General features: G+C 36.5%; 1 pseudogene; it reads left to right on the top strand.

Annotated features, from left to right (window-relative positions):
* Positions 1–2,094: 2,094 nt before the first annotated feature.
* Positions 2,095–3,358, top strand: LOC149840188 (ribosome production factor 2 homolog; annotated as a pseudogene).
* The last annotated feature ends 9,370 nt before the right edge of the window (positions 3,359–12,728 follow it).

Genomic DNA, 12,728 nt, shown 5'->3' with positions numbered 1-12,728 from the left:
AAAAATTATTCATTTTACTTCAAGAGATGTTTCATCCGCGGTTGAAACAAAAGATGGAGAGATTTTTTTTTTGAGTATTCAAACAAAGAACTAAAACTTGGGGTCATGTGAAAAAAAGCACCCAAATTTAAAAGCCAAGAGGTCTTATTGGGAGGAGAAGAAGTTGAATGACGGCTCTGGAAATAGCCCATTTTAGAAGAGGTTGAAGTGCATCCACGATTTGTTGCAATGAGAGAGCTCCATTTGAAGATGACAAACACTCTTCCTTTTGAGGTTGGGATATAGTAGCCATGACAAGTAACTTTTTTTACTTTGGGCAAATAGGCTTGATATGCCTCGGTTCCTTACAAAAATGGCATAAAAGCTTGCTATAATCCTTCTTTCCTCTTTGACCTCTTGAGTTTTGATTCTTGAAGTGAGGAGGTTTATAGGTCCTTAAGTTGTTTCTCGGTCTTGAGACGACATTAACTCCTTCATTTTCTTCATTATTGGAAGGTGTAACTAGAACACTTGAGTTGTTCTTGCTTATACCCATATGAGTCTCTTCTCCACTTAGTTTAGTAATTACATCTTCAAGAGAGGGGGAAGTGAAGGCGGATAAAAAAGAATACCAGATTTGTTCGAATTCAGGACTAGGCCCATTCAAAAAATTAAAAAATTTATCTTCTTCCAATTGTTTATGACGAAACTCTACGGCTTCTCCACTCCACTTGGGTTCGAGTATCGCAAGCTCATCCCAAATAGAAGAGTGTTTGACAAAATACTCCCTTACAGTCATCTCTTCTTGATGAAGAGTTAGCGCCCTCTTTTGGAGGTAATATTTATAGGACAAGTCCCTAGAGGTGTATATCTTCTCAAGGTACTCCCACGCTTGAGAAGCCTTCTTAAACTTGATAATATTGGCGTTAATTCTTGTTTCTACGGATGAGAAAATCCATTACAGGATTTTAAAATTTCTCATCGTCCATTCTTCATGCTTTTTGGTGGTCTTTAAGAACATTGGCTCTTTTTTCGCCTTTAAGGATTTTTATTTCTCCTTTCTCCATCAAGGTTATCTTTGGTTTCGGTTCAGAAATCGAGCCTTGGACATAGCCCCAAAGCTCTTTCCCTTTAATATGAGTCTGTATGTTTCTGGCCCAAACGTAATAGTTGGACCCATTGAGTTTGAAGCCGAGAGAAAAACGAATCTTTTTCACCTATTAGAGAAAAGAGATGATAAAAAAGAATATGTACGACAAAGGATTTTTAGACCTTTCTTGATAGAAGAGTCTTCTAAAATATTGGATGAAAAAGTGGATCCACTCCAATCACCAAAAAATTGAAGGCATGCTTTGTGAGGCACCCAAAAAAGTGAGATTCCACACGATCTTTCTTTTTCCAACCTTGCTCTGATACTATGTGAAAAATCCTTGCAAACAATCAAGTTTTCAAATAACTTGATACTTCAAATACTCGACACAAAATAAATGCATAGTAGTATTTATAAGCTTTACACCACAAAAGAAGTGCAATAAATGCACAATGTTTATAAGCTTAAGGAGACAACTCCTTACTGTAATACTTATATTCAACGGGCTCACATAGCCCTTATTTATAAGCACACTTAAAGAGTCGTTGGGCTATTCCCAACGGCTCTTATTAAAGACGGCCCATCGTCTATCTTTTTAAACTGTGTACACAGTCAGCCACTGACTATGTACAAAAATATTACATAAAAGAACAAAAATAAGAAATGAAAAAAATTACAAAAATAAGAAAAAATAAAAAGGAGGAATTACAATCATATTAAAAAACATGAATATGTGTAAAATGTAGAAATAACTAAAATACCCTTACAGCTAATACAAGAAAGAAATATTATATATATATATATATATATATATATATATATATATATATATATATATATATATATATATAAAAGTAGATGAATACATGTACATATATATGTATATGAAATATATATATGTATATGAAATATATATATATATATGTATATGTATCTTCTTTTATATATATAGAGAGAGAGAGAGAAAAAATATATATAGAAAATACATTGTCTTATGAATTACAATTTAACAGCAGCATGATCCAATGTATTGTAGCAGGAGCCTATTTGACCAGCAAAATTATGCCTTCTATGTATTTCTGGTATGCCTGATTATTTGAATTGATTCTGAATAAAAATTAGATTTTAGGGATGGCATTAAAGATCTGTTTGAAGTTTATGTTTCAACCGTGCATCACATGATCCTCACCATTATCATTGTCATTTCACTATCATTATCACCATCATCATCTTGCCTGATCATCTCCATTTATGATTTCACCTCAGGAGTTGCTTTCTGTACTCTTGTATTAGTGCCCAATTTTGTATAGAGTAAGTGAGATGCTTATTTGTTTGTCTGTTTATGGTAGTTTGGCTCACATTCAATGAAACGGCCAAACAATCTTGTTCTGGGGTGTACTTTTGACAACCATATATATGATCTGATTGAAGTTGGAGTGGAAAACTTTAAGTCAATGGAGTCGTTTTCCTATGATAAGAAGTTTGCTCCTCGAGTGGGTTCAAAGCCTTTCTTTGCTTTTATTGGAGAAGTTTTTGAGACTGTTGAAGAACTGAAACATTTGAAGGAAGTTTTACTTGACCTTTTCAAGGGAGAGTTATGGAATTCATGGACCTTCTATCCTCATCATCTTCTGCCATAAAAAATGGATTTCATCTACATGCAGATTATAGAAAATCTGAATCTTGCTGGGCTTGACCGAGTTTTTTGTGTTTTCTACTGTCATCAAATACAGTAGCTCTCATGCACTGTGGTATTCGCCTGAAAAAGTCAGGAACATTCATTCCTAAGATTGAACAGGTGGAAGTTGGGCCATCCATGAACTTAGTAGTGCGACGACATCGTCTTCCCAATGAGGACCTTAGGAAGGAAGCTATGAAGAGTGCTTCTGACAAACCAAAGAAGAAGGTTTTATCTTTTTTTTTCATTATATTCCTCTCCCTTGTATTATTGACTTAGCTTTGTCCATCTACTCAAGACATCTCCTTTTAACCTTTACAGCAGAAGAATGTGAGTGGTGATATTATACAGGGAAGAATAGGGAAGATCTATGTTCCTGATCAGAAGGTTCAGTTTGTTTTCTTCTCTCTTTTCTTTTATTTCTTTTGAAGTCTATCATGTTTCATTTGTATACAGTTTGGCTGGACCAATTTAAGTTATTCTGTATTTTGTGGGTTTAGGTCGGAACTGTGGCACCATGTTACAAAATGAAGGGGATGAAGAGAGAGCGTCGAAAGAAGAACAATGGAACTAAAGAGGGATCTAAAAAACAGAAGCTGAACCCACCGTAAGCTTGACTCTTGGAGATGACGTTTCTTCTTCATAGCACTGGTTTGGTTCCTTGCAGCTTTCATGGTCCTTGTTTATTTTTCGGTTCATTCTAAGCATTTTGTAATCAGAGCGGTTCTCTTCCGGCATTGCTGTTCTATTGTGATCGGTGAATGAAATTTTGATAAATATTGTTTTGACATTGTAATGACATATCAGAGAGAGAGAAATTGAGAGAGAGATGAAACTTCAACTATGCTTTTTCTCCCTGCTGATGCATGTGAATGTGCAAGCAATCAATGAGAGAGAGAGAGAGAGAGAGAGATATGAAACTTCAACTATGCTTTTTCTCCCTGCTGATACATGTGAATGTGCAAGCAATCAATTCGAGCACTTCTACATTAATACAAGAAAACTTGTTCTTCCTGCTGGATTATGTGCTCATGTATTCTTTTTTTCAATGACATGAAACCCTCGCCAAAGTGAGAGAAAACCCTGTGTAGGCCCCACAACCAACCTCGCCCAAGTGAGCCCCCACGACCATCCTTCCTTGGCCCATTTCTGAAAGCTACGGACACACCCCGCTGCTCACACTGGCGACCTATGTGCTTATTCAGGGGCCAGAACATATACGTTATATGGGTCCTGACCCCCTTCCAAAGAAAAAAAAAAGAACCCAAAAGATTATGTTTTGAGAAGGAAAGAGGTAGGCGTCCATTGAGTTGCCTATCTCGTTTACTTTCTTCATTTCTTAAAACTAGTTTTCTAAAAAAATTAAGTTGCCTATCTCATTTACCTTTTTCATTGTTGCCTTGTCCATTACCATGTTGTATCTGAGTTTGAGAAGAGGGTACGCATGAACAGCGAAGACTCATCTTGATTTCTATGAAAGCTTGAAAGCTGCTATGCAGTGGTGTCACACGGATATCATATTTTCAGGTTCGTTAAAAAAAATTAATGAAAATCTTCATCTTCTCTGTGCTGTATTTTAACCAAAACAAGGAATGCCATGTTCTAAACAGGCTGTACAATCCCTCCATCTCTTCTATCTTGTAACAAAGAAGCAACTTCCTCAGACAGGCATACATCTTCCGCAATTGACTAAGTGATTTCTTGTTAGTCATTTGGCCCTTCAAACTGCATCTTGCATTCATGGATCGTCAGATTAACTAATTAATTTTGGTCTACGCCCGACTGGTCCTGTTGACCCAATCGGACCTCATAGATGGGTTCAGTTTTGACCAAATGTTTGGAACCGGTTTTTGAATCATGCTATTTTGAAAAAAAAAAGATGATTTTATGAACGGAGAAAATATCGCACATTTGAGTCATTGATTTTTTGAGGCACATAAAATTGTACTTATGTGTAATAATCTGGTGCTTCAAAAGCTGATTCCCACTAACCAAAGCTTGTAGATCACTGTAAGATTACTTTCATTAAAAAACAACCTGAAAAAATAATAAAAAACCATTTGGACTTCATAATGATATGACCGAGAGGGGGTTCAGCGAGAGAGGAAGGGGACGCCAGACTCTCTGCTGGAAGCCAATCTCCTCCCTTCTACTAGAACTAGCAAGACTATTTTTGCCGGAGTGCGACTGACCCCCTCTCTCTTAGAGACACCCGGACCTTGAGAGTATTATATATATTGAAATAGTTTTAAGAAAAACATTGATGAAATACCATTTAAATAATCATTTTAAGATCAAGAAAGGAAATGAGTTTCAACACTTCGATAAAAATATCCATATTCATTTACAATAAAATGTAAAGTTTACATGACACCACTCATAATTACAGCAAAACTCAAAATCCCAAAAGGTTTCTCAAAAAGAAGTCCATGAGTCCATCCGTTAAGGTCCACGAGCCTTCGGTGTCCACTGCACTCTATTCCTCCTTCGCCTTAGTCTCTAAAATTTTTAATGACGACAGTAATAAACAACTTGTTGTCGTACGGTCTCACTACTCACATGATCATCAGTGAGTATGAGCCAAACCAAAAGTTTATTTGTTAAAAATCTTTAATTCTCAAATACAAAGAGTCTACCCCTCTCATAAGAGTTGACTTTCAGGTTTACTCAACACAAGAGAACAACTCAAAAGAATTGGCTCACCCTAACTGGGGTCGACTCACAAATCAAAGTGCGCACACACATATGTCAGAAATTCAAGAGAAGTCGACCTTGCAATCCCATGAGTCGACACTCAGAAACAGACCTAACATCAATAGACCCAAAAAGGAGTCGACCATTCACACCTAGGGGGTTGACCCTTGAAAATACAGAACATCAATTACACAAGGAGTCAATCCTCCCAACACAAGGGTCGTCTCTCATAACAAAAAATCATAACGACATTCAAAAGTAGTCAACTCTTTAAATATAGGGGTCGACCATCAGATGCCTAAAACACTAAGCTCACAAACTCATGCCATGCCAATCTACATGCATAAATATTTTATTAAATCTTCCATTTAATTTATGTTGCTTTATATGAGATGCTTAATATACACCTTTTTGTTATGATCATGCTTTATATCCAAGAGGCACCACTCTCCTAACCCTTGTGGGCATCTTTGGAATGTCCAAGGGTATTCATTCAACCATTTTTTTTATGTCTTTTAACCCTTGAAAAATATTAAGACACTTGCACCAAAGTTCAGGACTCTTCATCAAGGTGTCTCTCTCCCTGAAACCCAGAATACATAAACCTTATCCTTCTTTTAAAGTTAATATAGTGCACTACTAGGCATACTATAACAACTCTACCTCTGCTTTGAGTATCAATAGTCTCAGTCTCCTAATCCCTGTGGTTGATGATGGTCCACAATTAACCAACTAGTGTTAGATGTTTTGCCACAAGGTTTGTGCTAATGCTCACCCATCTTTGACAAGCGTGCTTAAGCCACACATTTTGACTAGTACAAACCAATCTTTTAGTGAAGTTTGTTTTTAATTATTCATTTCTTATTTATTACATAACCTCACAATGCATTTATTCATGAACTATATCCCTCTTGAACCAACTGAAATCAAAATAACATCTTATTTTATAAAGATTTCTCAAATTAACTAATACTGGTACTGCCAATGCATAATCGGCTATTTGGGTTTGATTCTATTGAATTCTAGGTTTAACAGCCCAAGCACAAACTAAAGAAAATCAAGAAAACTCATTTAGGAAACTTAGGGGTCAACTCTTAATTTACAAGGGTCGATTATTTGTTTCCAAGAGTTGACTCCTTAGCTGTAAGGGTCGACTCTCAGGATATCAAGGGTCGACCTTTATACTGCAGGAGTCAACTCTCTGAACACGAGGGTCAACCCTCAACTGGCTTCCACACCTTATGATAAGCAGGGAGTTAACTCCTATGTTTAAACAAAAACAAAATTAGCCTGAAAACTTCATTTTTTTGGCAAATATATACACAAAACTTCACTTCCAGTATAGCTTTTCATCCAATAACCAAAACCAACACAATTTTAAACCCATAAACTCGAAAAAAATCAACTTTCATAACATGAAAACAACCCATGTTCTATTTCAAAAATTTCTTCTATAACCCTATGACAAAAATGCACTCAATACTTATCAAAAATATCAAGCATATCCTTTTGCCCGAAAAACCATGAACAAAGTCAGAAATGGTGACAATACCCCCAAATCCAAATGGGGCCGATCCAAACCCGAATTTTGACCGATTCAAAACTATGATAAACAAATATTTATCACATAAGACATCCATAACTTGAAAAGCTCACAATTAACTCAAAATATATCGATTTTTAATGTCTGAAAAAGTCGAGATGTTACACTCTCCCTAAGAACCGACAAGGATAATTTTTTTGAAGATTTTTTTTTTCTGTTATAATCCTTTCATGCTTTAACAAAACCCTTGTTTTTTGAGATATTTGGAGGTTTATTGAATAAGGCTTACAAAAAAAGTAGCCATTTTATTTTTTCCCCAAAAAAATGCTTTTGGCTATATGTTTGAAGCCTTTGTGGGTTGAATGGTGCTGCTCAATAGGGCAGCTTGTGCTTGGTCATTTGATAGCAAGGACACTTAAGTGCATGTTTCTTATCAATTTTATGTGAAATCAGGAAGTTGTATATTGGTAGAATGTTGCTCTTTGAAATGGCGTAGATATATAAATTTTTGACATCCATCTGTTTAGTGGATAAATTATGTCCATGCATATATTGCTAGGCATTAGTACCTTTGAGGTTAGGTATCACACTTTTTGGTAGGCCTACTATTACATTTAGGCCATGTTCGGTTAATTTAGACAAAATCTCTTTCTCAAGAAAACCTGAGAAAGCGATTCTAAGAGCCCTGAAATCTCATATTCTTCCCAACATAAGATTTCAGGCAATCATGATTTTCGAATCATTTTGATTCGAAATCATGACAACCCGTGAGATTTCAAAACTCATGGGTTGCCTTGAGGATTTGAAATCATTTTGATTCCAAATCAGAGTGCGAGTTGAGGGGTCGAATATGCCCTTAATCTTTGTATTAAATGTTTTATGATTGTGACTATATATGTGATTGCCATTGACTTTCAAGTAAAAAATTTGTCTAATGCTAACATATTATTGATTTTCAAAGTATCTTTAGTTTAGCATCTAATTTTCAGAACACATGTTGGTTATGTCAACATTGGCATGAGAAAGTGAAGTTCTTAGGGTTTCATTAAGCTTTGTTCTAAGTTTGCTCAGTTAGTTACCGACATCTGTCACTTTCTCTCATTTGGACATGGAGGACATGGGTGAGGTTGCATATGTTCTTGGAATTAAGATCCGTCGTGATAGAACTAAGGGTGTTCTTGACCTCTCTAAGAAATCTTATATCCTTAAGATTCTTAAAAGATATGAAATGGAGAATTATTTTCCTGTATCGACACCAATAGTGAAAGTGGATATTGAGCCTAAAGGACTGTCCTCAGGATGAAAATGAAAAGACTCAGATGGAAAATGTCTCATATGCATCAACTATTGGAAGTTTGCAGATTGCATAGACTAACACATGACCAGATATTGCATTTGTTGTGAGAATGCTTGGTAGATATCAATCTAATTCAGACATTGCATACTGAAAGGTAGCAAAAAATGTCATACATTATTTGCAAGGAACAAATAACTATATATTGACCTACAAAAAGGTTGACCACCTAGAGGTCATTGGATACTCTGATGTGGACCTAGAAAGATGTCTCAACAGTATAAAGTCCACTATTGAATATACTTTTCTACTAGCAGGTGGTGTCGTCTCATGAAGAAGCGGAAAGCAATCTACAACTGCTACTCATGCCATGAAGGTGGAATTCATTGTTCTATATGAGACTTCATCTTAGGTCATTTAGATAAAGAATTTCATTATAGGTTTTGGGATTGTGGACTCTATTGACAAAAGACTAAAGATCTTTTGTGATAACGAAGTTGTTGTGTCATTCTCGAATAACAATAAGAGGTCAACCTCATGTTGACACATAGAGTTAGAGTACTTTGTTGCTAAAGAAATGACTGAGAATCATCTAGTGTTTATTGATATAATCGTTATGAAGGAAATGACTATGGATATACTCTTACTAAAGGGCTAGCACTGAGATTGTATTCCCAACAATTAAAGGGGATGAGTCTGTTTGATTCCTTCTGATGTATGACAATACATTATGGTTATATGTGATCACATTTGTGAAGCTAATTGATTCTTTATGGTTTTGTGTATTATTGATTCTGCATAAACGATCTCTCATTTGGGTAGAGAGAATAACATAATAATAATATTAAAAGACCAATAAAATGAGTTAGAGACCAACCTATTCATAAAGGTAATTTTAACATGCTAAAATAGTAAAAATGAATTATATTGTAGTGCTTGAAAATATGACATTTCATAAAGATGTGTTCATCTACATAACTTATATGGTCCATTCTTGTGATCCCAAATAGCATGCGAACCTACATGAACATTTTGTGCTTTTCCGTGTCATTGTGTCAAGTGTAAGAATGTTGGACTTTTCAGATCGGATTTATCCTTGAGGGACCCGTTTTGACACGGGACACTAATGAAGGCATTAGTGGGGAGTTAGTGTAGAGGGGGTTACATGAATGTGAAAAGTTCATATTCAATATGATATGTGAAGGGTTCACATACATTAATGCCATGTATGTAACCTCTCACTCTCCTCCTACTATAAATCGAGGCATAGTTGCTTGATGAGTACAACCAAGGTGCCCTCTTCCTCTCATTTGGGTTCAGTGTCCTGCTCATCATCGACTTGATGGTCTGGGCTCATCGTGGGTGTCAATAGGTTGAGGAGAATGTCGTGAACTTGCATAATGCTCTTTTCATCCATGGCATCCACTGATGTATGTTCTTGCTTTTAACATCTCAGTTCTGATTTTTAGAATGCCAACAAGAATACTTTTCAGAAATTATTGTTAAATGAAACGAAACATGTAAGAAGTGAGAGGGATGCAAGTGGGAAGTGAGGGGATAACAAGCAAAAGAATAAAAAAAATATATGTATTACTATGAAAACATAAATAATGAAGGGGAAGAGAAGAGGTAGCTGGAGAGTGGAGCAAACCTAGAAGCAAATGGGAAGCACGCTTCTCGTTATATAAAAAATGAGTTTCCTCATGCTTCCCCTTCTTCGAAAGGAAGTGCAACACTTCTTATTTCAAAAGGTGCTCTTAGGAGGAAGCATGGTGCTTGTTAGGGGTGAGCAAAAAAACCACGATCCAACCAACCCGGACCGGATCGTACCCAACCGACTTATTTTGGATCATAACCGGCGGGTATGGTTCGGTTCTTGGTTCTAATTTTTCAAAACCAGTGGGTACCGGTTCGATTTCCAGTTTCGAGTGAGAACCACCCAACCGGCCCAATCGAACCAGTCCTATATATAATATGAACTTATATTTTTGAAAATAAAATCATTTGCCCGAAGGCCCATCTCTTCAGTCCAAAAGAAAAGCAGCACAAACCAAAATGAAAAAACCCTACCCTCAACTCCTCAACCTTTGCTGCAGCCTCCTTCTCTCAGTCCTCCTCTAGTCTTGAGTCTCAGCTAATTCTCCCCGAACTTTGTTTATATGTCATGGTCTATATGTCAAACAGGCTCAAGGCCTTTGTGTACCTGTGGCCTTATCTTTGTGAAGTTTCAAGATATTATGGTTTATATGTTTTGATTTTAGGATGTTCCATTTACAAAAAAATGTTCCATTTCAAGATGTTTCGGGATGTTATGGTTATAGTCCCATTTACAAAAAAGGTAAAACATAACTTCTTTGCAGAAAATTGGGTAAGCATTAAGACCGTAACCGGGATCCAACTGGAACTAAACCGGATCGGTGGTTCGGTTCTTGGTTGGATCCATGAAACGAGTGGGTGATTCACTGTTCACAATTTGCAAAACCGGCCCCTAGCGGATGGTTTTCGGTTCTAGGATAGGAACCATCCATCTTGGAACCGATCACCCCTAGTGCTTGTTGTTTTGGAAGACACATTTTAGGAACTACGAGGAAAATATCAATTTTTAAAACATTCTACAAGTGCATTTTCTCGTGGCTCTAGACTCTGAGGCTTGGTTCATAAACTTTTTAACTACCTCTCTTAATTAGAGGTGTCAGGTTTGGCCCATACCTAATCTGTACCAAACTCTATGGGGTCAGGGTTTGGTGATGAATAACAAGGTTCGATTAGAATATGGTGCAGAACTGAAGAGTCCAATTAGTATTGTTAATTTTTACACCAGACCCAAGTGCAAGAGTCCCGACTTTTTAATGTAAAATAGATAAAAACAAATTATTTTATAGGGTATGGATTGGGTTTGGTTAATCTAATCCTTATAGGACCCCGATATAGTTTTCCTTATAGTAGATCCTCCCAGACCCGAATCCTGACTTGGTACCTGCACCTCAAAGTCATATCGAGGATTGCACCACTACAACAAACCAGCGGATTAGCGATGACCTAAATCTATCGCTAATCTGATGCTAATCCGTTGCTAAACTGTTTAGCGACGAATTAGCGTCGGATTAGCGATGGATAGCTTCCATCGCGAATTTTTTGACGCTAATAAGCGATGACATATATTCGTCGCCCATTTCGTCACTAAGTAGCGACAGACTGTATATGTCGCCAGTTTCGTCGCTAAATTGCAACGGAATAACGAATGACAAAATCCGTCGCAAGGCCGTCGTCACTAAACAGTGACTTCGGTTTGGCGACGGATTTATAGTCGTCGCTAATCCGTCGCTAAATTCAATGTCCATAGTAATTAGCGACGAATATATCCGTCGCTAATCCGTCGCAAAAAAAAGAAAAAAATATTTGAAAATTAAATATCAAGAAAAAATTTCTCGTGATACAATTTATATTTCCTGTACACTTTATATTTTCTGTGAATAAAAAACAAAGTACACATCAAAATACATATAAAAGAAAACTGAAGCAATTAATCGATCTATCATAGAATTCGCAAGTTCTAATTATTTACAATTTAACATTTATATTTTTGAAACAAAAAGAAGGTAAAACAAATTCAACACATAAATCTAATCATCGCCAAGATTTTGTGCGTCCTCTTGTTCAGTGTCTTGATCTGTCCTTTCAGCTCCACTACGTTGATTATCACCAGCAACCTACACGAGAAAAGAAATGTCAGTATTGATAAACAAAATATACTGAAATATAGCCTACTCTATATGTGATTCTATCATGCGCATATGTGTTCTAAGGCAGTAAAAAAACTTTATACATGATTCTATCATGCTCATATGTGTTATAAAACAGTAAAAAAACTTCATATGTGATTCTATCATGCTCATATGTGTTCTAAGGCAGTAAAAAACTGTATATCTGACGGGCACCGAAGCTCATGTTGAATGCAGACGAAGTTCCTCTGTCCTGAAAAAAGTTGCACGACTCATTACGAACAATGTTGGGAATGACTTCATTTAAAAAGTACTTCATTTTGTTCTCAAGACGCTGACAAACACCATCCCAAGACATAGAAGGGTCATTAGGACGTTGAGAGTTTATGCTGGCAGGAGAACTTTGTGGGCCTGGGCTGCAGGAGGCAACGACTGGTGTGGTGTTCATGTTACTCCCAAACCCGAACACACGACCCTTTTTGGGTTCACCGGTTGCAGTCACCCATGCTGCAGAATCAAAAGGCAGATGCTGAGTGGAGTCATCGCCATATCGTTGTACCATTTGCTGCTCGTATGACTCCTACAATGTAATGATTAGAATATGAATTAATAATTAAGAATTACAATATTTGTGATAACGTAATTCATAGTAACTTGTCTATTATAATGTTTATTAATAAAAATAAATACATATCATTGTCGTTCTCGCCTTCTCTGATATGAACTCT

Source organism: Nuphar pumila, chromosome 4 (genome assembly GCF_984573655.1).
Source record: "Nuphar pumila chromosome 4, dmNupPumi1.hap1.1, whole genome shotgun sequence".
NCBI classification, from domain to species: Eukaryota; Viridiplantae; Streptophyta; class Magnoliopsida; order Nymphaeales; family Nymphaeaceae; genus Nuphar; species Nuphar pumila.
The sequence above is the reverse complement of the archived record's forward strand: the minus strand, read 5'-3'. Positions and strand labels throughout refer to the sequence as shown.